Genomic DNA, 25,960 nt, shown 5'->3' with positions numbered 1-25,960 from the left:
ATGTCAACGTTGAACTCTAACGCTTGCAATGTCAAATTCAACAAAGAGGCGATGCATAAATTTCATTACAAGTTTGAATGACACTGCTACAATCTTAGGAGAAAGGTATGTGTTTTTTATTCGTCAGATGGTTGATGGAACAAAATTCCCTTAACTTAAGTTCAAGGATCCTTAAGTTTAAGGTTTGTCTTTATTCTTCTAAATGCCTGTGGAGGCTGTTGGGATTTTACTTATTTTTTTGTGGTTAGGAGGCATTTGAAACGAGGACATCTCATTGATGCTTTGATAGAATTGAAACCCTAGAATCTTGGTTGCTTGCTATAGATTCCACTATTCCAGGGTATTGAAGGTTTTTAGGGTTATGAACTACATTTTTTTTTTAACTTTGAATTTTTTGAAGCCCTCGTCTGTGGCATCTCCATTTCTGGGGCTTTTCGATTTTTTTGGTGTATGTGTAATTTTTTTCTTAGATATGTAATTGTGGAAGATGTTTTGGAAACTGTAAAACCTCCATGGACTATTTTTTGTGGCATTCATTTAATTTCAATTTTCTTTTATTTTAATTTTAGTTGACTTCTTCTACCTTTTTTGGTGTGGCTGGGGCTGGTGCATAACTTCGTACAATATCTCAGCTTTACTACGAGGCTACCTTTGGCAAACACATGTCACTAAGGCCTCTCAATTTTATCAAATTCATTCAGGAGGTTTACTTGGCATCATCCTCATATAAGATATTAGTAGAATATTATCATGGGGAGTGAGCCCAAATCCTAGGCCTTTTACCTAGCACCATCCTCATAAAAGACTATTACCTTTGGCTAAGAGATGTTGTTGAGGTGTATCAGTTTCATCAAAGTAACCTATGCCTTTTACCTGGGCATGTCCTCATAAAATACTGCTAAGCTATTAGCATTGGAAAGTGAGGACTATCAAACAACTATCATTATCATGGGAGTGGTGGCTCAGTTGTTCATACAAGTTATTATCAAATAGTTGTATGTATTATATAAATAACAGATTTAATAGTTTCGAAACAACAAAGGAAGAAGCAAGATCTAAAATGTGGCTTGAAATATAACCATCCTACATCATGTACATTTAACTTTCTTAAACATCCTAATCAATCATACCTGATCAGAAAGATCACTTGCTACAAATTCATACAGTCCATGGCTATAATGTGTTTACCATCCTCTATTTCTTTTCAAAATCAACAAGAAAAAAATATTTTCCACCTCTATTAGAGACCATACTCACTATTTTTGAGTCTAGAGAAACAACTCGGAAACCATATGGGAGCAAAGGAGCATCATATGAAAATGATGAATCAACTAGAGAAAAAGCAAGTTGTGCAAAAGCTCCAACATCCTTTTCGCCAATTCCATTGCATGCCTATCAAATCATGAAAATAAATAAATAAAATAAATATTATTTATAGCAACATGTAACCTTTTTTTAAATGATTTAGCAGGAAATTGGACATAATAACTGCAACAAAACCATATTTCTTTAGAGTACAACTTCCTCTTGTGTAAGATCATGCCCCTCCAACTTGACAGTCTCGAAGAACTATTGGTACAATGACTCCAATATTAAAATATATAGCTAATTCTATAAAACATTTAACCAAAATACTTGGTTATGGAATCATTTCACAGTCTATGAATGTTCTCCAAACAAAAATTAACTTTTTGAACACAATAACTTTCACCCTCCACACTGAACAATATGGCCTATGGTGGGCATGAATTGGCCATCTCCAAAGAAACTAATTTGTGATATAGGATGTTTAAAAGGACTTGTCTTTAAGGTGGACACAAAATATATATAATTGGACAAATCTTCCCATTTTGAATGATTTTCCCACAAGAACAAGATAAATAGTGTTGGGGATATAATCTTCCCACTCAATAAGTTAGAAATTGACTTCATTATTTGGAAATAAAAAAAACCTCAGTTCAAAACATTCATTATGCACTGTATAAGCACCACAAACATGACAAAAGTCTCTCAAAAGAAATATTTGAACCTTAATTTCCCTCAAATTATATTGAATATGTAAAGTATATATTTTGACAACATGAGCATTTAACCTATAATAGCATATTTTCATTTGCGCACAAAATTCCAAAACCAAGAGGTGAAATCCCTTCAACAGATGAAATCTTAGAACACATCTTACTTGGAGATGTGTTTATGCTAACGGTCTTCTTGCATTCCATTAGTACCCATCAATGTTGATCCATCATATGAGAATCCATTTATGGCCTCAATGAAACTCCTACATTGATTAACAACATCCCCTCAGCAATAATAGGCAACAATGCCAATTATGAAGAAAATGTTAAACTTCTTGATTGAAATGTCTCTTGTTCATTCTCTTGCTCAATATTCTCCTTGTAGATAGACGCCTATTGCCCAGATATTTTTCCCCTGAAACATCCTTTTATATTTGGAATAGACTCTTTAGTGCCTAATCAAAGGAAACTACATTAGAAACTTAGATGGGCCATGAGGTGCCTAGTCATTATATAAAATAAAATACAGATAAATTGCATTAGATGACTTTACCATTATTGTCATGATCTAGGAAATTATTATAGATGATTCAAACAATGGGAACAATATGACATGGACAATATATGGATGCATCATGATAAGCATAGGAATAAGAAAGAAAAGGGGTGAAGGAAAGGCTACGTATACTGGGCATCTTAGTAGATCATCATGGAAAATGCTACACTACCTCCAAATCCATATGATCTACAATATTAACAACTGAGCCACCTAGAGAAGCAAGAACCATCTCTTAACCCTATCCCTCCAAAAATCCTCTTCCTTTCTCAATGACCCATCATCACCCTGTTACCTTTTATAATGTCATGTTTAACAATTTTAAAAGCTATGTTCACTTTATTATTTAAATACCTCCCCACATTGTAATTAATAGACATGAATGATATGGTTCCTTATTCTCATTGGGCCAAAGGTTCGATTATTTGTAGTTGTGGTCATGGTGGGTTGGTTTATATGAGTTCTTGAGCGATATATATGTTCACCCACTTGATTCAATAGGAATGTTCTTGTAAATTTTCTATATCTGTAATGATAATTAAATACTAGACTAAAGGGTTTCCAGAGTCAGTCAGGTTGTGGGGGGGACAAACCTTAGGGTTGGGAATCAAAGGGACCTGCTTGTCCTTGAAACTACCTGCCTGTCCCCTCTGGAGTATATAAAACCGCTTGTTATCTAACTTTCCAACTTTCACATGAACGAAGCATATTGACTTGCATTGAATTCATTCACATTTGAATTGTATTATGGAATTTTCATATTTATTGCCATGATTCAAGCAAATCTAGTAATTATGGTTAAAACAACTTATGGTTCACTTTTATCTACAACTAAATAAATTTGCACTCCCAACCCATTTTGGAGTTCAAACATGTTGAAAAACCACAAGAAATGAACATGGAAGTACACAAGTTGTCTTGAACCAACTTTCACTAAAGTTCCTAATAAAGTTATCCCATTGATTTTCTTATAATTAAATTTCTAAGCTATAGAATTTCAAAAAAAGGATGAGAATGTGTGATTTTTCTCTAATGAAGATGCGTACAGAGTCAATGGATGATATGGTTGAGATATCTTTATAAGGGGGCCATTAAATACACATCTACAAGAGGAAACACAAGGGCACTAACCATGCATCTACAAGGGAAAACACAAGGCCACTTCCCCTGCATCTACAAGGGAAAACACAAGGAAGGAAATCAGGAAACAAGTAGCCTCATCATTTAAAGTGATAAATTATCAACATGTTCTCTTGCCATATATGAGTATCACGATGTTGACACTATCACTCATACTATGGATGTTGTTGGAGATGAAACTATTACTGAATGGGGACATGCTCCAAATGGTTTGGATGTCCCATTTCTCATGTCAAGCTCATTTATTCCCATTTGTGCTTCCTAGTTTCTTTCTCATTTGAGTGTCTTAGTATCTATGCTTATGTATATGCCAACGGTGTTTGTTATGTCATCCATCATGTATACGTTAATAAAATTTGTTATACCATCCCTTATGTGGGACTCAATTGTGCTTATTAGTGTATATGTGCCAATGGCCTTTGTTATGCCACCTCTCATGTATAGTTTATTGGCCTTTGTTGTGGCATCCCTCATGTGGGTCTCATTTGTGCTTATTAGTGTCTATGGTTATGTATGGCTAATGGCCTTAAGTTTATTATTTTTATTTTCTTACTAAATGTATTTTATCTATTTTTTATACAACACTTAATTTCTTGGGTTGTTTCGATAAGCACATAAGCCCAATTTGAGGTTGTGTTTACTTGGAAATATATTGTTTTTACTAGTTATTTGCACCATGTCCTGTAATACTATCAAAACATACATCAACTCATGACTATCAGAACTAAATGTGATTGTCATATGTTATGTTTATGTGTGTTTTAAAATTTTAAAAGAGTTGGGAGCTCTTTGGTGCTCAGACATATTGGATGTTTTCAAAACAAGAGCCATATGACCAAACATAGGTCCACTCAGATGATATTGTGTTATATAGAATGAAAATTATTCCTTTGTGCATTCATTATTTATCTCAATAGTTACAGGTTTCTTAGAGTATAATCCTTTCTTTATGCACTTAAATTGTATCCATAAATGAATAATAATTTGATAATTAATATCAACAAACACATGGTTAGTACTTAATTCATAGTTTACTTTTAGCATGCGTCACCTCATTCTCTATTTTTTGAGTTAAATGGGGTTTAAAATTCCTACTCTCACTCTAAGATGCTTCTGATCCACAATTCTATTATACCTGTAGGCACTAGTTGCATTAGAATCAGAGTTAGAAGTATGTGCAACAGTCAAAATTTTGCACTATTGATTGTGTAGTTTTGAAAATAAATGAACAATTTCAATATGTGGAGCTCCATAGGGAATACCTTGAAATATACCATTATTTTCATTTCCATTTGGAATGACCATTCGAGACTCTGAATTAATTGTATTGGGATTAAAGGCTAATTCATCTCAGAGCTACATCACATGATCAATCACCACACACTCACATTATATTTTGAGGTTACCATTGAAATCATAACCAGGTTGAAATACTCTTCCAAACAAAGAATTAAGTTGCTTCAAACACCTAGTGTCACATGCAACAGTTGGTGGCATATGTTGAAGGATTAAGAACAAAAAAACATGTGAACTAGATTGTAAGGATAGATGGAAGAGATTGGTCTAGATGGATAGTTGAAATGAAGTAATCGTTGTCTACTTACACTTTCTCACAACAAAAGCACCTGTCAACATAAATACGTGAGTGTATAAATTTATACTCTGATATGAAATACCTGTTATCGATTTAAATTTTATACTTGATAGGGCATGCCTATTGTTGTTCCTTAAGAAACCAATTTCCAGGCTATGGGGAAATTGTGCTTAAGACATTAACAAATATTTTTTACTGTCACTTATTGTTTGTTGTATTATCAAATGAAGGACTTGGAAAACTTGGTCTTTAAACTCTTAATACATGTATGACCAGAACATCTCAGAATTCCATTTGTTGCTAAATATAAATGATGAATGAAGAAAACTTGAAGGAAAAGTTAAGGATAATATGCTGATCTTTCACAGAAACTATTATCCATCACTTAGAGGAATTATGGAAATGAAAACTGAATCATAGACAATATGCTGCATAACACAAGAACTGCTATCTGTGACTTAGGGAGAAGTTAAAGATAATATTCTGATCTTTCATAGAAACTACTATATGTAACTTATAAAGGAAATGAGGACTTCAAGTATAGGAGTGCTCTTTTAAGGAAGTTTAACTTTATCTACATAAGCAAATAAAGACCTGCACCTTCATTACTATACTTGACAAAGAAGAAAACATAGCATGACACATGATACAGAAGCTTACAAAATTATATGCAACAACGCATGGAAACTTCCGATTCTTTCATTAATCAACGATGATATCAGGAATACAGTTGCCTAGTCTCCGGGTCCTCCAAAGTTCGAACCCTTTCTTAGTAAAATTTCCTCTTTTTATACATTGTGGAATAGTTGTTGATTTCTGAAACTGCCCAAATTATCTAAATTCTTCTCTAACTATATGAAGTAAAAACTATTACAAAATTTTACAGAGGGTAAAATACACCTCAAAGAACATGAAATAACAAAAACATAACTGGATTTAGAAGGGAATGATAACTAATGGCTTGCTCTGTGGATTCACTGCCAAATTCCTCTGGTAATGCCCTCATGATGCTTAATTCACTTTAGCCATAATAAAATACATTTAGTTTGTGTAATCATGGCTTACATGGGCATTTTGATTGGCAAAAATGCCAAGAAATATATCGGATTTTCTTCCTCTTAAGCTTTGGCTCTAACCCTGATTTTCCGCATTACACAGCGAAATTAACATGAACTTCTTATTAATCCAAAATTCAAAAGAGTAAATCTTTCTTTATAAACCTTTCAAATCTGCCCATTCAATGCTCCGTTGACTTCCATCGCAAATTGCAATTGGCTCGAAAATCTCTATAAAACTTAACTTATGCACCCGGCCACAATAACCATGAAAATATTGCAATTATGCATAAAAATTTTATAATGAAAATATATGATAAAACATGCTTTTCCACTTCCAATACGGGCTCAACACAATTCCTAAGGTATACTTCCCGCCAATCCATCTCGACCGTTGATCTACGCTTTTCAGATTGGGCAGTTTGTAAAGGTTTCGGTGGGACATAAGCCCAAACAATACCCGCCCGAAATGGGCAGTTTCCTCTCTCCACCCAGTTGCTACGTGTTGAATGATGAGTGGGATCGGGTGATCTCCACTAAAACCACTTACCATTTTCATTCCACCCAAAATCCTGCCTTATAGCTCGAAATTTTGTCTTTTAATACACCTTGCGGACCTGCCAAGGCTTTTAATTAATATATATATGCTTTAAAGTCTGACCTTTCTATTATAATGCTTTATAATAGAAATTCATATAAAATAGTGTAAACAACAAATATATGTGAATATCAATACAAATCGCGATAAGGTGGATGTGCTGACTTATAAAATATAGCACATAACCTTATCGGGACCGAAATCCAATCGCCCATCGCAATCGACGCTTTCCATATATATATTTAATATGTTGTGCGATACGACGGACCCGCCACAATTACAAAACATAATATATATCGTTTCGGGTCTATTATCGCAAATCACGATCAGTGGAACCCATATGTATGTATATAAAGGACATTCAATACAGAGGACCTGCTGAACTTTTAAACATGCTGTATATATTATTTCGGGTCCGGCCCACCCATATCGCAATCGGCAGAGTCATATACATGTAATATAAGTGCTTTACGTTGTTTCAGACTCACCATCATTATAAAATATGGCATATATAGTTTCCAGTCCAGTGTTAAATTTTTAACACTTGTTCCTTTGTTTTCCTTTTTAAATCTGATATATTTCACGATTGCTTTTATATTTTGATTTCCAAGATACTTGCCTTATCTTTTTGTTCAAAATATTTTTCAAGTGATTTTGAATGAAATAATGAATGAAACAAACAACAAAATACATGTTACAACATCTGGCTCCACCTGGGGATAGTGCTTTTGCCACAGAAGCACTAAGAACTGCAGATTAGTGCATTCACCTCGGGCATGGAGTCATATATTGCTTTGCGTAAATTGAAATACTATGGGATTTGTACAATGATTTCACTCTGGTATTCACAATGAAATGATGCTTATTCTTTAGAACTGGAAGTAGTGCTTTAAGTATTGCCCATTTACAGGTAGCTGTAGATTTTTCCCATCAAGATTCTCAAGAATGAAGGTATTATTGGATCTCACTTCAGAAATTCTAAAAGGACCATACCAGAGAGGATCAAACTTCCCATGTTTACCCTTATCTTATCTTCTAGTATCCCATCTCAATACTAAGTCTCCAACTTTAAAATCGATTTCTTTGGCTTTTCTGTCAAAAATATTTTTCATCTTGGATTGATACATAATCAAGTTGCCTCTTACCTTGTCCATGTTCTTGCTTAGCTCCACCACTTTGTTCATTCTTCTTACCAAAGCATTTGGTTCTTATTTCGCCTCTTGAATAATTTCAATCACTGGCTTTACAAGCTGACTTGAAAATAGAGCCTGAGTTCCATATACTAATCCAAAAGGTGATTTCCCTGTAGATCTTCTTGTATTTACTCTAGCAGCCCATAGAGCAAACTTTATCTTAGAATCCCAATCTCTTTGATTTTTTGCAATGGTTTTCTTAAGGATCTTCATCAAAGTTTTTTTAGTAGACTCAGCTAATCCATTTCCCTAAGGATGGTAAGCTATTGAATGAGACAAAATAACATTATACTTGTGACAAAAATTAATGAACTTACTTGAGTTGAAGACTTGAGCATTGTCTGTTATAATTTTAATGGGGCATCCAAATTTGCTGAAAATATTTTCTTCAAGGAACTTCATTACTATCTGATCATTTGCTCTCTTAGTAGGAATTGCCTCTGCCCATTTGGTGAAGTAATCATTTGCTGTGAGAACCCACCTATGTTATCTGCTTGAAGGTGGATTGATTTCTCCAACAAAGTCCAATCCCCATTACCTAAATGGATCCTCTATGAAAACTGGAATCAAAGGTAAAGGAGCTAATCTCTTCTTCTCAGCAAAGAGCTGACACTTCTGACAACTTCTAACAAACTTATATGTATCACCAAATAAAGTAGGCCAATAAAATCCTGCCTGAAGGATCTTATGTGCAATTACTTTCCAACTGTAATGTCCTCCACAAAACTCCTCATGATAATCTTTGATTGTTTCTGTAAATTCATCATCTGTTAAACATAGCAATAGAATTCTAGCAAGATCATTCTAGTACAATCTGCCTTCCACAATTACATATGGTTGTGCCTTGATCTTTAGTGCCCTATACTTTGTTCTATCTAAGGATTGAGTACAAGAAAGAAAGCACAAATAATGAATTATATGCTTATACCATTCTGAACACAAAAATTTATACCTAATCTTCATACCTCGATCTTTCTCTTCTTCACTTTCTTCAGCTACTTTTTCATCCGCATGTGACAACAAGTTAATTCCCAATGCCTGAAAGTTTGATTCTATCAACATTTGTGCCAATCCTTGTCCTTTTACCAACTTTGTAGGTTTTATATCCAAATCATATTCTTGGATCATGGCAATCCTCTTTCTTCTTTTGCCTTCTACATCTCTTTGTATTAACACATCTTTCACTGCAGCATTTGGCACATAAGTAATGATTTGGGACTGCAACACATAAGTTATAAAATCTTTCAGGGCTTTTACCAAGGCATACACTTGTTTCTCAAGAATATTATATTTCAGCTCAGAATCCCTAAGAATCTTACTAAAGAATGCAACTGGATGCTCTCTCTCTTCATCATTCTTCTACAGTAAGACAACAGCTATTGAACTTGATGAGGAAAATGAGAAAATTTGGAAAGGCTTCTGGTAATCAGGGCTGATTAATATTGGAGCTACCTGTAATGCCTCTTTAATCCTGGAAAATGATTCTCTAGCTTATTTGGTCCAATTCACTTCATTCTCCTTCTTTAGCATATCAATGATTTCTTTCAGGATTCTTGCATAGTTGGATAAAAATCTTCTCAGGAAGTTTATCTTTCCTAGAAACTTTTGAATATCCTTTTGACTCCTGGGCAATGGTATTTTCTGCATAGCTTGTACTCTGGCTGGATCTATTTTCACTCCTTCTCTGGAAACAATGTGTCCCAATAGTTTTCCTTCTTCTAGAGCAAAAATGGATTTCTTGGGATTTAAGGAAAGTACAAATCTTATACATTTATCAAAATTCCTCTTCAAATGATCCAAATGTTCTTCATCCGACTTTGAGAAAATAGTAATATCGTCCAAATATATAACTACAAACTTATTTCCAACAAAATCAATGTCCATAGCCCTTTGAAATGTAGCACCTACATTCAGCAATCCGAAAGGCATTCTGGCATACATAAATGTTCCCCAGGGGGTTGTGAACGATGTTTTCTTCTGATCCTCCTTATCCACAGCCACCTAGTTATAACTAGAAAATCCATCTAGCATTGACATTCTAAAAGAACCCATTACCTTCTGTAGCACATGATCCATCTTAGGCAATGGATAGTTATCTTTCAAAGAAGCCCTGTTGAGATTTCTGAAGTCCACACACAACCTTATTTCTCCATTTTTCTTTATCACATGTACTAGATTAGCCACCCAATCAGAATACCTGAGTGGGACTATGATTTTAGCATCAAGCAACTTCTTGACCTCCTTTTCAATTGATGGTAGAAGCAGAGGATTTATCTGCCTAAGCTTCTGTTTGTAGGGTTTAACCCCCTCCTTCAATGGAATATTATGCTCAATAATATTCACATCACAGGTTTTAATATCTTCATAGGACCATGCAAAGACATCAACATAACTCTTGAAAAGTTTAATATATCTTTCTTGGAAATTAGGTGAAACTCCAGCATATAATTTGACTAACCTGGGATTCTCCTGAGTTCTAATGTTGTGGTCCTGAATATGTTCATCCTATGAAATTTTCCTTGAGTCCACAGCCACATCATTTGAATTAAAAATCCTTTCAAGAGGAACAAGTCCCTTTGGCGGAATATTATCTTTTAATTGAAAGATTTTCTGATTTGCTATTGAATCTTTTAAACCACTGGCTCCTGCAATTTCTGTTGTCTCTTCTTCGTCCTGATCAATTTCTGTGGCCTGGAACTCTTCAACCATAGTCAAAAACTCCTTAATCTGCTGGTCACCTTTAAAAACTTGATAGTTCTTAACATTATTAGGAATCGAAGGTGTCTGTCTCATTTTTACCTCATATCTTAATCTTGGATTAATAGGAGGCTTGAAAGTGCTAGTAGCCACAACCAATGAACCTGCCAATCTATTCTCATCTATTGGGATGAATTGAATGTTAAAAGCTTCAAAGAAATTTTCAATCAAATCCCATACCTCATTTTTGTATGCCCGGAGCCTAGGATGCTTTATTTGGCAGTGATCTTTTATCTACTTAATAGTTAACTCTGAATCTCCAAAAGCAAAAATTAACTTGACTCCCATCTGTTTCGCTGTTTGTAGAGCAATAATCAAGGACTCATATTTTGCCACATTGTTAGTTGCCTCGAACTCTAATTTGAAAGAAAAAGGGAACAGATTACCTCCAGGTGCAATTAGAAGAAAACCAGCACCTATTCCTTCCTTCGAATAAGCTCCGTCAAAGAAAAATTTCCACACTTCTTCTGTTTGCAGCTCTATAATTACATTGGTTGAAGCAAGATGCTTCTTATTATCTTTGGCCAGCTCTGCATTATCATGCAGTTTGAAACAGGAAAAATCATCCTTCTCCTGACTATATACAGGTGAATTTCTTGCTCCGTTTTTTGTAATTTTCTTTACAAACCTAGTTTCTCTATACAATCTCCTTTCCTCCCCACCAAAAAATGGTATAACAACATATGTAAAATCTAGTTTCAAAACAACTCCCAATTTAGCCCCCCAGGACCTAGATAGAAGCATTCCAAATCTAGCAGGGATATCTGCTACTACAACATCCATGACCAAGCTTCTAGCAGGAATTTGGGCTAGTGACACTTCCAGATCCTTAATAACCCCAGACACTTGACCTTGTTTCAATCAAAAGAATACAAATCACTGTAAGGTTTGGTCACTTGTAGATTTAATTGCTTCATCACTGATAGAGGCATAAGATTATGTGAAGCTCCCGAATCAAATATATAATTATGTAGGAGGAAATCATGAACCAATAGGGAAATATAAAAAGGAGGTATTGAAGAATCTACTTCCTCTACATGTGGACCAAAAACCACTACTAGTTTATCTTCCTGCAGATTTACAGTGTCACTCTCATTTTCTTTAAAATTAATAAACTCAGCAATCTCCTTTTGATAAGTAGGTGTTTTTTCAATTCTGTAAAGGGAAGTTGTATTCTTATCTTTTCCAAATCCTTCGTAAGATTAAACAAGTGACCCTGTTTAGCAATCTTTTCATTCTCATCTTCACCTTTCTTTATGACTGGAATTATTTGAGGAATTGAAACAAGTTTCTCCAAAGGAATTTTTCCAGTTTGATCTTGAGAAGACTCACCTTGAAGTATCTGTGTCTGGCCATTTGAATTTTGCTGTTGCTTTCCTTTATTTACTTGTTTTGCAAGCTGAGATTCTTGTGGAGTCGCCTTTGGTGAGGAAGTTGAAACTTGCTACTCATTTTCATTTTCTTGATTTCTTGATCTTTTCCTAGATCTCAGATCATATTTCTTATGTAGTTCAGCCTGCATAAAATCGGAGAATTGTTTCCAATATTCATCAATTTCATTTCCATCATTAATAGCATCTGATTCATCATACACATTCTCTTCTCCTTCAATGCCAAGTTCATCTTCATCAACTGCATATAATGTAGAAATTTGATCTTCAGGTTGTTCTTCACTAGGATCTGCTTCTATATATAAAGGTGCTTGAATTTGATTTTGATCTTTTCTTTCCTTTTGCAAAATTTGCAAAGGTTGTCTTCTAAATTGGGGATTAAAGTTCTTATTATACTGTGTTTGTCTCTAAGAGTTCTTATTCTCTAACTCTAACCTATTTAACTTATCTGACATAGTTGTAATTACATTACACATATCCTCCAATGATTGACTTTGAGAGGATTCTATCTTTGCCTTTCCCTTGTCTTGGGTAGGTTGTGCTTCTGGTGCTTTTCCTGTAGCCACCAGATTCACTTCTATCTCTAAAGCATTTGTTTGGATTTGATCAAGGGTTGGAGCTCTTATTTCCCTTAATGTGAATCCAAAATTTCATTCAAAAGCCCCTGCAAAAGTCATTTTTGCACCAGCAAGAGGAGGTTTAATCTCTGCTGGGAGACTATTGTACAATTTGTTAAATCTTCTGAAAAATTCAGCCACAGTTTCATCAGACTTCTTCTTTATGGCATTAAACTCTGTTAATGAATATCCATGGTATTTTTTTTCTCCCCATCTCTGAATAAACACATGTTCCATCTCTTCCCAAGAAGGAATGGTATTATTGGGAAGTCCTTTGAACCATTTCCTTGCTTCTCCATCCAGGGACCGAACAAAAAGTCTTAGAACAACATCTAAATGTTCAACATTTAGGCTTTCTACAAAATTACAAAATACTACTACATGATTCTTTGCTGTCTATTCATCTTCTCCTGAGAAACGTGGAAGAGTTTTAAGGTAATCCTGTGGCATTTGATTGAAAGGTTGTGGTAGTTGAAGAGGTGCATACCTATTCACTAAGAATGCTGGTGCTGCCATGTTTACTAAACTTTGATTACCACCAGATGTGGAACTTGATTGAGAGGTAAATGGAATGTGCAAAGGAGGTAATGTGGTTATTGGTTGAGGTTGAATAATTACAACAGGTAAATGAAAAGTAATAGACTCAAAGGATTGGTCTTGACAGCCAGGTTCTTGAAATGAAGATGATGAAAAAGATGATTCTTTATGAGATGAATGTTCAAGTGAATTTCTGCTTGATGCAGACAATGTAGGAATTGGTGTAATTGGAATCTTAGACCTTTCAACCCTCTTAGAAAATAGCCTTTTAGGATCTGAAAAAGCTTGAACTTTCTTTTGTGAAGTGTCTGATCTTGTATGGGGCCTTCTTGAAGCTATATTTTTTTCTTTGATTCAAAATAGCCAGATATTTCCTCCTCACTAAAAAACTAGAGGAAACTATTGAAACCCAAGGAAAAACCTTCTTATCTTCTTTCCCCAGCAACGATGCCAATTAATGTTGTTCCTTAAGAAACCAATTTCTTGGCTGTGGGGAAATTGTGCTTAAGATATTAATAAATATTGTTTATTGTCACTTATTGTTTGTTGTGTTATCAAATGAAGGACCTGGAAAACTTGGCCTTTAAACTCTTAATACATGTATGAACAGAACATCTCAGAATGCCATTTGTTGCTAAAGATAAGTGATGAATGAAGAAAACTTGAAGGAAAAGTTAAGGATAATATGCTGATCTTTCACAGAAACTATTATCCGTCACTTAGAGGAATTATGGAAATGAGAACTGAATCATAGACAATATGCTGCTTAACACAAGAACTATTATCTGTGACTTAGGGAGAAGTTAAAGATAATATTCTGATCTTTCATAGAAACTACTATCTGTAACTTATAAAGGAAATGAGGACTTCAAGTATAGGAGTGTTCTTTTAAGGAAGTTTAAATTTATCTACATAAGAAAATAAAGACCTGCAGCTTCATTACTATACTTGAAAAGAAGAAAACATAGCATGACACATGACAGAGAAGCTTACAAAATTATATGCAACAACTCATGGAAACTTTTGGTTCTTTCATTAATCAACGATGATATCAGGAATACAGTTGCCTAGTCTTCGAGTTGTCTAAAGTTCGAAACCTTTCTTAGTAAAATTTCCTCTTTTTATACATTGTGGAACAGTTGTTGATTTTTGAAACTGCCCAAATTATCTAACTGCTTCTCTAACTATATGAAGTAAAAACTATTACAGAATTTTACAGAGGGTTAAAGACACCTCAAAGAAGATGAAATAACAAAAACATAACTGTATTTAGAAGGGAATGATAACTGTTGGCTTGCTCTGTTGATTTGCTGCCAAATTCCTTTGCTAATGCCCTCATGATGCTTAATTCACTTTAGCCGTAATAAAATACATTTAGTCTGTGTAATCATGGCTTACATGGGCTTTCTGATTGGCCAAAATGCTAAGAAATATATCGGATTGTCTTCCTCTTAAGCTTTGGCTCTAACCTTGATTTTCCGCATTACACAGTGAAATTAACACAAACTTCTGATTAATTCGGAATTCAAAAGAGTAAATATTTCTTGATAAACCTTTCAAATCTGCCCATTCAACGCTCCATTGATTTCCATCACAAATCGCAATTGGCCCGAAAATCTCTGTAAAACTTAACTTATGCATATGGTCGCATTAGCTATGAAAATATTGGAATTATGCATAAAACTTTTATAATGAAAATATATGATAAAACATGATTTTCCGCTTCCAATACGGGCTGAACACAATTCCCAAGGTGTTATAGACATTTTTGTGCCTTACAGCATGAAGCATGAAATGTCAATAATCTAAGGGATCCAAAGTCCCTAAACATGTTGTTCCTACCCCTAGAGGAACAAGGTCAGCAAACCACAGCACTGAATATCAGTTCTCCACCTGAAAACACTCAGAAACAAGCTAATTCTGGATCATGTCAACTGCTCCACTGTGCATCTGCGCTGAATGTCAACTGCTCCACTGTGTACCTGCGCTGAATGTCAACTACAAAGAAGGCTACCTGCGCTGGGCGAGTTTGGCCAAGTGGCACAGTCATTCCTCAAGGTGTCAATGCCCAGGAAGCTTCCAAAATGACACTTGGATCAGAGAATTCGACTGGTGATGAGTAAGAGGGTCTAGATCTCCAAGTGGAAGCAAGAACCTCCAAGTGGACTCAAGAACTGAAGAATAACTGAAGTGGGAGAGGACACTAGTCAGCTTCATGCCAGCCTCAAGCTGACTCATCCTTTCTCCAAAACTCCTATATATAGAGCTCTCTCATGAGGTCTAAGGAGGCTGGAATCTTGTGAATGTAAGGAAATGCTGTTGGTTTGAGTATAGAACTATTGGGTGATTTGCTTGAAGGAGGTGAAGAGGAGATTTCTTTCTGCTGGGAGGTGATGCTGGATTGGGCCTCTTATGGTTGTATCACTTCCTGAACTTTACTTCTTCCATTAATAAAGCATTTGAGGTTCTTCTATATGCATGTGTTTCAATGGTGTATTGTCATACTTGTGTATTTGATTTATTCTAATCCTTGAATCAATTATGAATGTATGCTTCTTGTAGTTTCCCTCTCTTGCCATTTTGCAGGATCTTGGTGTAGCTGGGCCAGTGAAAGAGCAAGGAGTTGGGAGCAAGCAGCAAAGAGAGAAGATTGGATCAATCATTAGCGGAAGACATCGGTTAGTGGATCTCTTTCTCCCCTCTCTTACATCTCATAAAGAAGTAACCTTGAATAGCTTTGCTTTGATTGTTGCTGAGGTACTATCACCCTTAGAGTGGGATAGGGTCATTCCGTATTGGATACTTTTCCCAACAACAAATTGGCGACTCCGCTGGGGATCGTATCTTGTTGGTTGTTTGTGTTTTTGCTATTCATTTCATAAACACAGGGAGTACCGAATCGAACTGCATTTGGATCTTTCAAATGCAAAGTAGAGGGCAGCTACTCTAGCTCAGTTTCTGGGCATGTTTATGATTTGAAGAGCTGATCCACAAGGACTCTGAACAGCTCTTAGTGATAGCTTTTCATCCTCCTTTTCATCCCTTAGTGTGTACTTGATTGATAGCTTCTGATTTGGCCAAAAACTGTGAATTTTTGAGCAATCTGTGACCCGGAAACTGAGAGAAAGGAAAGTTTATCTCTTCAGTGCAGGCACTGTGAAGGCAATCTGCATTTCAGCGCAGATCCCGAAGGGGCTACCTGCGCTGAATGTCAAACTGACAGTGTACCACCTGCGCTGAACCAGTTTTGCCTAGTGCTACTGGGGTTCCCTGCTGTTTATTGCCATGTTTTCATCCTTGTTTTGCAGCCTGTTATCAATCAATGTACCTATCTGAAACCAACTTTCCTTGCCACTATTCCGCCTCGGTTGTATAAAGAAAAGTGTGTTTGTTCTTTGTGTATTTCTTATATCATTTGCAGTTTCCCATAACGAAAGTGAACTAGTCTTGATGTGGCCTCTTAGATCTAGACCTGTGATAAAGTGTCATTTTGATCTTAAGAGTTAGTTTGTTTGTTGTTCATAGATGATTGAGCTTTTGCTTTCGTCATATGGTTTGAATTTATATATTTCTAGTGTCGAAACAAGTAAATCTTAAGGTGTCTTTTGATTTTGGACAAGCTTGTTTGCTTTCACTTGAAATTGAATTCAAAGTTATACAACAGCTTTCTTTTTGTATTACATCAACATTAAGAAAGAGAAAAGAAATACCTGCATTGTGCATGTGCATTTTGACAGTTTGCATGTTGATTTAGGAAAAAGTGCATTAGTGTGTGCTCTATGATCTGTGTGAAAAGAAGATGTCTTTCTTTTCCCTCAGTAGTTAAGATTTTCAAAGTTGAAAGATTGAAAAGCTTGCTTATCATCTTAGACTGCATTTAGGAGTGTTATCATACATCTCGTGGTGATCCATAAAGGCAAACTGCTAAACAAGATCAACCTTAAAATAAATTGAATTTACATAACAACGCATTGAAACATAACGCAAACACATAGAGGTCTAAGCTAGAGACGTGTTCCGGCGTCGTTAAACGTGATATCTTAGCATTGAGTGGTTGGGTGATTCCTCCACGGTGAAGCGATAAGTATCAATACGGACTTGTGCTCCCACGTACCATCGCGTATATATTGGGAGACCCCTATAGGAACAAAGCCTTTATCCATAGGAAACCGTGTCGGCCGCCCTACTGATCGCAATGCAGTGAACACAGCATTCACGAAGATCGACCACCCGTACCGTAAAACGTATTCTGTGGTTTTGTGAGAGGTTTGGCACACCCTCTGCCTAGATCTCAAGAGCAGTTTCTTTTGGCCTTTTTCAAACTCTATAACTGAAAAAGTCCATCCGAGCATTTGTCACTTCGGGCTCGTTAAAACATCGAAGGAGACTAGAGTCATCTTTAGCTTTTTCTCGACTCTTAAAAAGTGAAAAAGCAAGTTGTGTCTAAAGCGTCGTTATAAAATTTTTTTTAAACGGAACATAATCACCTCCTATTCCTGCGTTGATCTGTAGGTTGAGAACATGGAACGCCCCAACCAAGGAATTCCACATGATGGAAATCCTAGTCCTTTCTCCTCTTGGGGAGAAGTTGGTGCGCCCCACATGGCCACATTGTCGCTTCCAGGACTGACAATTGGCCTGCCAATTTGGCTATTCTCAACCAATGTAGTTCAGAACACCATGGTTCCTGAACAGTCGAGTCAACAGTTAGATCAGTCTAGAGCTGCCCACCAGCCTTCTACTTCCTATAACTCTTCCTCCAATCCTTCATCTTCGCAAGGTAGAACCGGCAAAAGCCAAGCTCCCATGGAGAAGAAGGAGAAGAAGAAGAGAGAGAAGAAGAAGAAGGAGCCTAAGGCGACTGGGGGCAAGCAAAAGACATCTGACAAAAATCCACACACAGCACAGACCGGGCCTAAATCGCCATGTGTCATATGTAGAGGAGACCACTTCCATAGAGATTGTCCCTGTATTCCCCGGATACTAAGGGACTGGTCCCCTCATTTGCACAATTCGAGAGCATCAACCTCTGATAGCCATGTTGAATGCTTACCGTCAACCAGCGAAAGTGAAGGTTCAAGACAAAGAGGGGGAGCAAGATCCCCCTGCAGACTGTGTGAAGGCGATCACGCCATCCACCGTTGTCCCTTCTTAGACGAAGCGAAGAGAGTTTTGGAAGATCGCCCGGTTTCACCGTTGAGACTTCCTCCTTGATACAAAAAACTCGTGCCAAGTCCTTCGTTGGTTGAAAATACAGCTGGCCCGCTCAAGTGGTCAGCTGAAGCGTCAGTCATTGAAAATGAACCTACTGAATCCAGACCAGACGAAAGTCTAAAGGTCGAAACGGCAGTTGACCCGGTTCTGCCTTCAGAGGTTTCATCTTCAAATGACACCGTCAATGAAGATTCATCTTCAAATGACACCCTCACTGAAGAGAATAAGGATGACACCATCCAGATTCTTTTCATCAACACCGACTCTGATGAGCATCAGGGCAATGCGCCCATTCCTTTATCGCAGGAAGGAACATCGTCAGGGTCATATCCGGCCGTGTATTCGGCCCCACCACCAAGCAACCTGGTTGTGTCCTTTGATTGGAACCAACTAGGCAGACCCCGGTTGCCAGCCAGTATACCATTCAGAATCATAGTCCAAATTTATAGAATGGTAATGGCTGGCACTATCATTGATGAAGGGGCATCTATGAGTATCCTTTCCTCTGTTGCTTGGAAAGCACTGGGTTCCCCGGCGCTTTTACCTGAGATAAGAAATCTCTCGGGTTTCGATAAAGGAACCAGTCGACCATTAGGGATCCTCCCCAATGTACCTGTTACATTGAAAGGGAAGACCGTTCAAATGAACGTGATGGTCGTTCAAGGACCCTTGGATTATAACCTACTCCTTGGACGAGACTATATATATTGCATGGGAGCAATAGTCTCCTCACTCTTTAGAGTAATGTGTTTTCCACACGAAGGAAGGATGGTCAAGCTCGTAGACCAACTTTCATTCCCGGGATCACGCATCGCAAATAGTCAAATACCAACCCTGAATGGTCTATTCAATCAAGAAATGTCTCCACCCCCAGTCCTCCTTCCCGATGAGTGTGAGTGATTCAGAAAGATGGGACTGGAACCCAGGGGGCATGCATCCTGGTCTGCTTCGGGCAGAAGAAACCTTGGGTATAAGGTAGAATTTCCGCGGGAGAATATGACTAGTCCGTACCCCGTCCGAAAGAAGGAAGAGGGGTTGTTCTGGAACAAGATTCTTTTGTCAAGGTTACTTGTTTGACAAAGGTCATTCACCATTGTCTACTTCGGTAGACAGTGCCGAGGAAATGTTTTCGTTTGAAGAAGTTAACAAAACAATCTTTGGGTAACCAGAAAGAGGCAAGCCTCACCCTTTAAAACAAATGTTTTGATGGATAAGTAGGGGCAGCCTTGAAATTGTACTTTATACCTGGGGGCATGCAAACCTTTTGGAGTGCAAGCCAAGAGCGGTTATTTATCTGTTTTTTGGATTAGTCGTTTCCTAACTTGCATAAAGAAAGGAGGTGGGGCAAAGGTCAAAATTTGCCAAATTAGGAGCATAGCTTCGTGAGATAAAGCTCCATAAAAAATAGCTATCTCACAGGAGACATTCTTATCTTATGACTGGTATATTCGAGCAGTTTTACCGCGGAATTTATGCTCGTTAAAAAATAGAAAAGCGAGATCCGAGCAGTTTTAGCACATAGTTCATGCTCGTTAAAAAATAAACATAAGATTGAGCAGTGTTTTTGGTGCATTCAAGCTCGTTAAATAAAAAAAAATGAACCTATCCCGGTAAATAACCGTTATGATCGTAAATTTATTAGCCATAAAAAGCCTTGGTCGTGTTTTGCACCTGCCACCTCCATTCCATTTGGCCGATCGTTCACCTTCATATGATTGTTTACCCATTTTGAGGAACAGCTGCGAAGAGTGATTTCACCTAGCCATCCTTGTGACACTGCCGTGATTGGAAAATTCCAACCTGTACCTGGAATCTGCTGCTATCCCTGTTTATCACTCGTTCCTCAAAAGACGAGTCTTCTTTGAGCTCTTTTCATCTGACTCATAAAATATGAAAAGTTTGCCGAGTTTTGGCCTTCCAGCTCGTTAAAATGACCGGAAGAGCTATCCCTCCTCTAGATTTTAATCTTTTTGGACCTGAGGGATTATTGCACAAAAGGGTCGAGCGCTTGTTTTATTCGGCTCGTTAAAATTATCGAAAACTCATCCCTTCTGTATTGTTTTATACTTTTTCGGACTTAAGGGATTAGATGACGAAAAAGGAATTTTGGAGTTAACTTTCTGTACCTTTTCAGACTCTCTAAAAATGAAAAGGACCGAGTTTTCCTTGTCGTTAGACTCGTTAAAATGATTAAATAGCGACAAACTTGTCTTTAGACGAGAACGAGTTTCCCTATCGCTAAGCTCGTTAAAACATAGCGATGGGCTTGCCCGAAGGGCAGGTTATAGAACAAGCATATGTTATCCTCCTCAAGCTTGACAAAAATAAAGAGGTACTGGTCAGAAATGACTGGGGAAAAATTGGGAGAACCTCAAAGCTTTAATGGTAGCAAGTCGCTCTTGAACATGACACTTTTCCTCCGTATCACATCGGGTTGGGTTGTTTCATTCACCGGTTTCATCACCATGGTCTTCGCCAAACCATCCACATTTGGGGTAATGCTACCGATCCATCACATCAGTGTCGTTATATGTTCAAGAGATGTTGTTCAGAAAGAGTCAACCGTGTCCCATCCACTACCATACATTATCCTTCATCCATCCATGATCGCCACCCTGAATCATATTTCACAGATTGTTTTCACCTCCACTAAAATCATTAGCTCCGTTCTGTGTCACTGATGTGGGATTCATTAAGGCCCTCCTTTGACGGATCGCTTCTTGTCGACTTCAGCTCATTATCCAAGAAGTTGATCTAGGAACACCCCCTCAGTACTTTGAAGCTTGCATGCCTCAATGGCAATTTTCTCACTTCCGGCGACAGGTATACATCAATGACCTTCGACCAGAAGATTTTGCGTGGTGTTCGATGCCAAGTCCTTTATTCACACCACGTGAATTGTACTGCAGTACCTTGAGGGTCATTATCATTATCGGTGATTCCTCTCGCGCTTGTTAACGGTTTACATCATTGACCGGTAATCAAGCGATGTCTTTCCATGTTCGACTTCAGCGCAATTCTCACATGGATCGACTTGTACTTAGAGTGAAGATCAAACGAGTTTGAAGACCCCGGATCTAGTTTCATCCATCCGGGCTGCGATATATATTCAGGAAATATAAAGACATTTGATATGTACATCATTGCAGCAGATGATCATCCTACTCAAAGGATGATAATTTCAGCAGAGAATTATCAGTCTACTATCAGATGATCGTCTGTTCTATGTACCAAAATGAATTTATAAAGCTGAGCATGGGAATGCCCGCCTCAGCTAGATCATGAAAGCAGAATGAAAAATAATGTATTGTATTGTATTGTATTACAGGTCACCTCTCAGCGATTGAATGAACTTCGGATCCTCCTGATAAAGCATTTCACCCGATAAACAACCTCATACTTTAGGGGGCAACTGTTATAGACATTTTTGTGCCTTACAGCATGAAGCATGAAATTTCAATAATCTAAGGGATCCAAAGTCCCTAAACATGTTGTTCCTACCCCTAGAGGAACAAGGTCAGCAAACCACAACACTGAATATCAGTTCTCCACCTGAAAACACTCAGAAACAAGCTAATTTTGGATCATGTCAACTGCTCCACTGTGCATCTGCACTGAATGTCAATTGCTCCACTGTGTACCTGCGCTAAATGTCAACTGCAAAGAAGGCTACCTGCGCTGGGCGAGTTTGGCCAAGTGGCACAGTCATTCCTCAAGGTGTCAATGCCCAGGAAGCTTCCAAAATGACACTTGGATTAGAGAATTCAACTGGTGATGAGTAAGAGGGTCTAGATCTCCAAGTGGAAGCAAGAACCTCCAAGTGGACTCAAGAACTGAAGAATAACTGAAGTGGGAGAGGACACTAGTCAGCTTCATGCCAGCCTCAAGCTGACTCATCCTTTCTCCAAAACTCCTATATATAGAGCTCTCTCATGAGGTCTAAGGAGGCTGGAATCTTGTGAATGTAAGGAAGTGCTGTTGGTTTGAGTATAGAACTATTGGGTGATTTGCTTGAAGGAGGTGAAGAGGAGATTTCTTTCTGCTGGGAGGTGATGCTGGATTGGGCCTCTTATGGTTGTATCACTTCCTGAACTTTACTTCTTCCATTAATAAAGCATTTGAGGTTCTTCTATATGCATGTGTTTCAATGGTGTATTGTCATACTTGTGTATTTGATTTATTCTAATCCTTGAATCAATTATGAATGTATGCTTCTTGTAGTTTCCTCTCTTGCCATTTTGCAGGATCTTGGTGTAGCTGGGCCAGTGAAAGAGCAAGGAGTTGGGAGCAAGCAGCAAAGAGAGAAGATTGGATCAATCATTAGCGGAAGACATCGGTTAGTGGATCTCTTTCTCCCCTCTCTTACATCTCATAAAGAAGTAATCTTGAATAGCTTTTCTTTGATTGTTGCTGAGGTACTATCACCCTTAGAGTGGGATAGGGTCATTCTGTATTGGATACTTTTCCCAACAACACAAGGCATACTTCCCGCCAATCCATCTCCACCGTTGATCTACGCTTTTTAGATCGAACAGTTTGTAAAGGTTTCGGGTAGGACATAAGCCCAGAGAATACCTGCCCAAAATCCTGCCTTATAGCTCGAAATTTTGTCTTTTAATATGCCTTGCAGACCTACCGGGGCTTTTAATTAATATATATATGCTTTAAAGTCTGGCCTTTCTATTATAATGCTTTATAATACAAATTCAATAGAAAAAGCGTAAACAACAAATATATATGAATACAATAGACATCGCGATAAGGCAGATGCGCTGACTTATAAAATATAGCACATAACCTTATCGGGTTCGGAATCTAATCACTCATTGCAATCGACGCTTTCCATATATATATATATATATATATATATAAATATATCTATATATATATATATATATAATATATAATATATATATATAATATATAATATGTTGTGTGATACGATGGACCTGCCGCAATTAACAAAACATAATATATATCGTTTCAAGTCCGTCTCGCAAATCGCGATCGACGGAACCCATATGCATGTATATAAAGGAATTTCAATACAGTGGACCCGCCAAACTTTTAAACACGTTGTATATACTATTTCGGGTCCGACCCACCCATATCATAATTGGCGGAGTCATATACATGTAATATAAGCACTTTACATTGTTTCGGACTTGCCATCATTATAAAATATGGCATATATATTGTCGGGTCCGATGTTAAAGTTTTAACACTTTTTCCTTTGTTTTCCTTTGTAAAATCCGATATATTTCTCCATTTCTTTTATATTTTGATTTCCAAGATACTTGCCTTATCTTTTTTTTCAAAATAGTTTTCAAGTGATTTTGAATGAAATAATGAATGAAACAAACAACAAAATACATGTTACAACACCTGTTATATATTTAAATTTTAAATTCCCTTTTCCTATTGAAAATTGATTGGGAATTATAAACCTTTCATTCATTACATAGCCACAAGTCAAATTTATTATTATTTTTCTTTTTTCTTGTCCTTATTGCTTATATGATAAATTTCAGATTTTAGGCTTTTGTGATTTTTATCTTGTTGTAAATGGTTTTCTGAATCCATTGCATATTATGAGAAGTTGTATATCAACGTTTCGAACCAACAACAATGGTTCATCTTCAGGATGCCTTATATTTTTCCCTCTTTATCTTTGTGACTATTTCTAGCTTAGATTTGTTAATATTTTTAGAAGATGTAGGAGGCACTCCTATCATACCACAAGTTTATGGTTTACCAAGCCTACGTTGTGTTTGTTCCAAAGCATACCATGTTTCTTACTAGTTCCAGTAGTAATCTCTCTAATATTCCCACATGCAAAGTTTCAATTTTTGTTATTCAAACGACTGCACTGGGCTCTCAAATGTATCCCTACCATTAGTGGCTCTTTTACTAGTCAACATTGTCTAATTATCAATTGTTATAATATTTATTACATAGAAAAGAACAATGCTTAAAAGAATCCACAATGGTGATGAATCTTACTACTTGTTGTGAGACATAGCGTTTTGAATCATTTATTCGATGATTTTCTGTGTTTAATGCATTTTGATTTTTTTTCATTGGAGCATACAATTGAATCTCTACCACTTACATCAAAATTGCATTTTTCCTGAATGGGTAGTGTTTTTAATATTTATATTTCTTTTATGTTAATTCAAAGTTACATCATCTTTGATTTTCAATTTCTCTCTTGTAACGTGATATTCTTTGATATTTTCCTATTTTTCACCTATATATTTTAATTTTGAAATGATTAATCAATTCTATTGTTACAATATGATTGTAAACAATCTTAATTTCTTATGTCTGGATAATTAGGTTGTTGGTGTTCCTGGAGAGACAAAAGCCTTATTTCAAGATGGATAACAAGCATTCGTTGAGGAATAGAAGAGGCTGGAAAGCAACTAGATGTTGTATAAGTGAAAGAATACATAAGTATCAAGGCACATGCTCAAAATCTTAATCCAAAGGCTCACATTCTATGTGCTTATGAAATGCCATATTCTCGAAGCGTTGGCAATACTGTCATTGAGCCACTACTAGAATTTACAACAAGAATTTCATCTTTTCATAGCAAATCTTTGTCTTCTTTGAATGAAGATAAATAAGAAGAATCTAAAGGTAGTGAACAATGGGAGGAGGTCGAGACCTATGACATGGTTATTGTAGCAACTGAATCTATGAAGAGTTTGGATTTTAGTGAATCAAGTTTAGGAAATGTTGGAGGTAATTTTGAGTTGATAGAAGAGAATTTAGAGTGGGATGCCAGTTGCTACTTCATATATGATTTCATAGCAGGTGGGACCATTGAGAGTTGTGTAGATCATATGCACAAGATGCATGGATTTTTTTATTCTTGATGTTAAATATTTGAAATATCTCTATGGATTACTAAGCTATCTTGGCTTCAAGGTATTTCAAAAGAAAAAATATATAATTTTTTGTTTCTTTTTCAAGTTTCCATTACACATTTTGGCAGAATATAAAAAATTATTAAAATTGAGTGCTCTTTTCTCTACCATCACAGGTGACCAATAATATTTTCTGTTTGTATAACAATGAGAAATTAAAACCATTTCTAACACTAGAAGTTGTTAGGAAGCATATGATTTCTAAAAACCACTCCAAATGACACTACAGAGATGGAGATGAAGAAGAAGATAGTGAGTTAGATGACTTTTATGACTACAACAATAGGTCTGTGGTTTCTTTTATGTTGTAATTGGTTGATTTCACAGGCTGTTTTCTAGATTTTCAATTTCTTGTCTT

The 25,960-nt window shown here is 36.7% G+C and overlaps 1 pseudogene; it reads left to right on the top strand.

Annotated features, from left to right (window-relative positions):
- Positions 1 to 25,913, top strand: LOC149231013 (cytoplasmic 60S subunit biogenesis factor REI1 homolog 2 pseudogene; annotated as a pseudogene).
- Positions 25,914 to 25,960: the final 47 nt, after the last annotated feature.

This window comes from Pinus tabuliformis, chromosome J (genome assembly GCF_031772625.1).
Source record: "Pinus tabuliformis cultivar Carrire ecotype Pingquan chromosome J, CPIR1, whole genome shotgun sequence".
NCBI lineage: Eukaryota > Viridiplantae > Streptophyta > Pinopsida > Pinales > Pinaceae > Pinus > Pinus tabuliformis.
The sequence above is the reverse complement of the archived record's forward strand: the minus strand, read 5'-3'. Positions and strand labels throughout refer to the sequence as shown.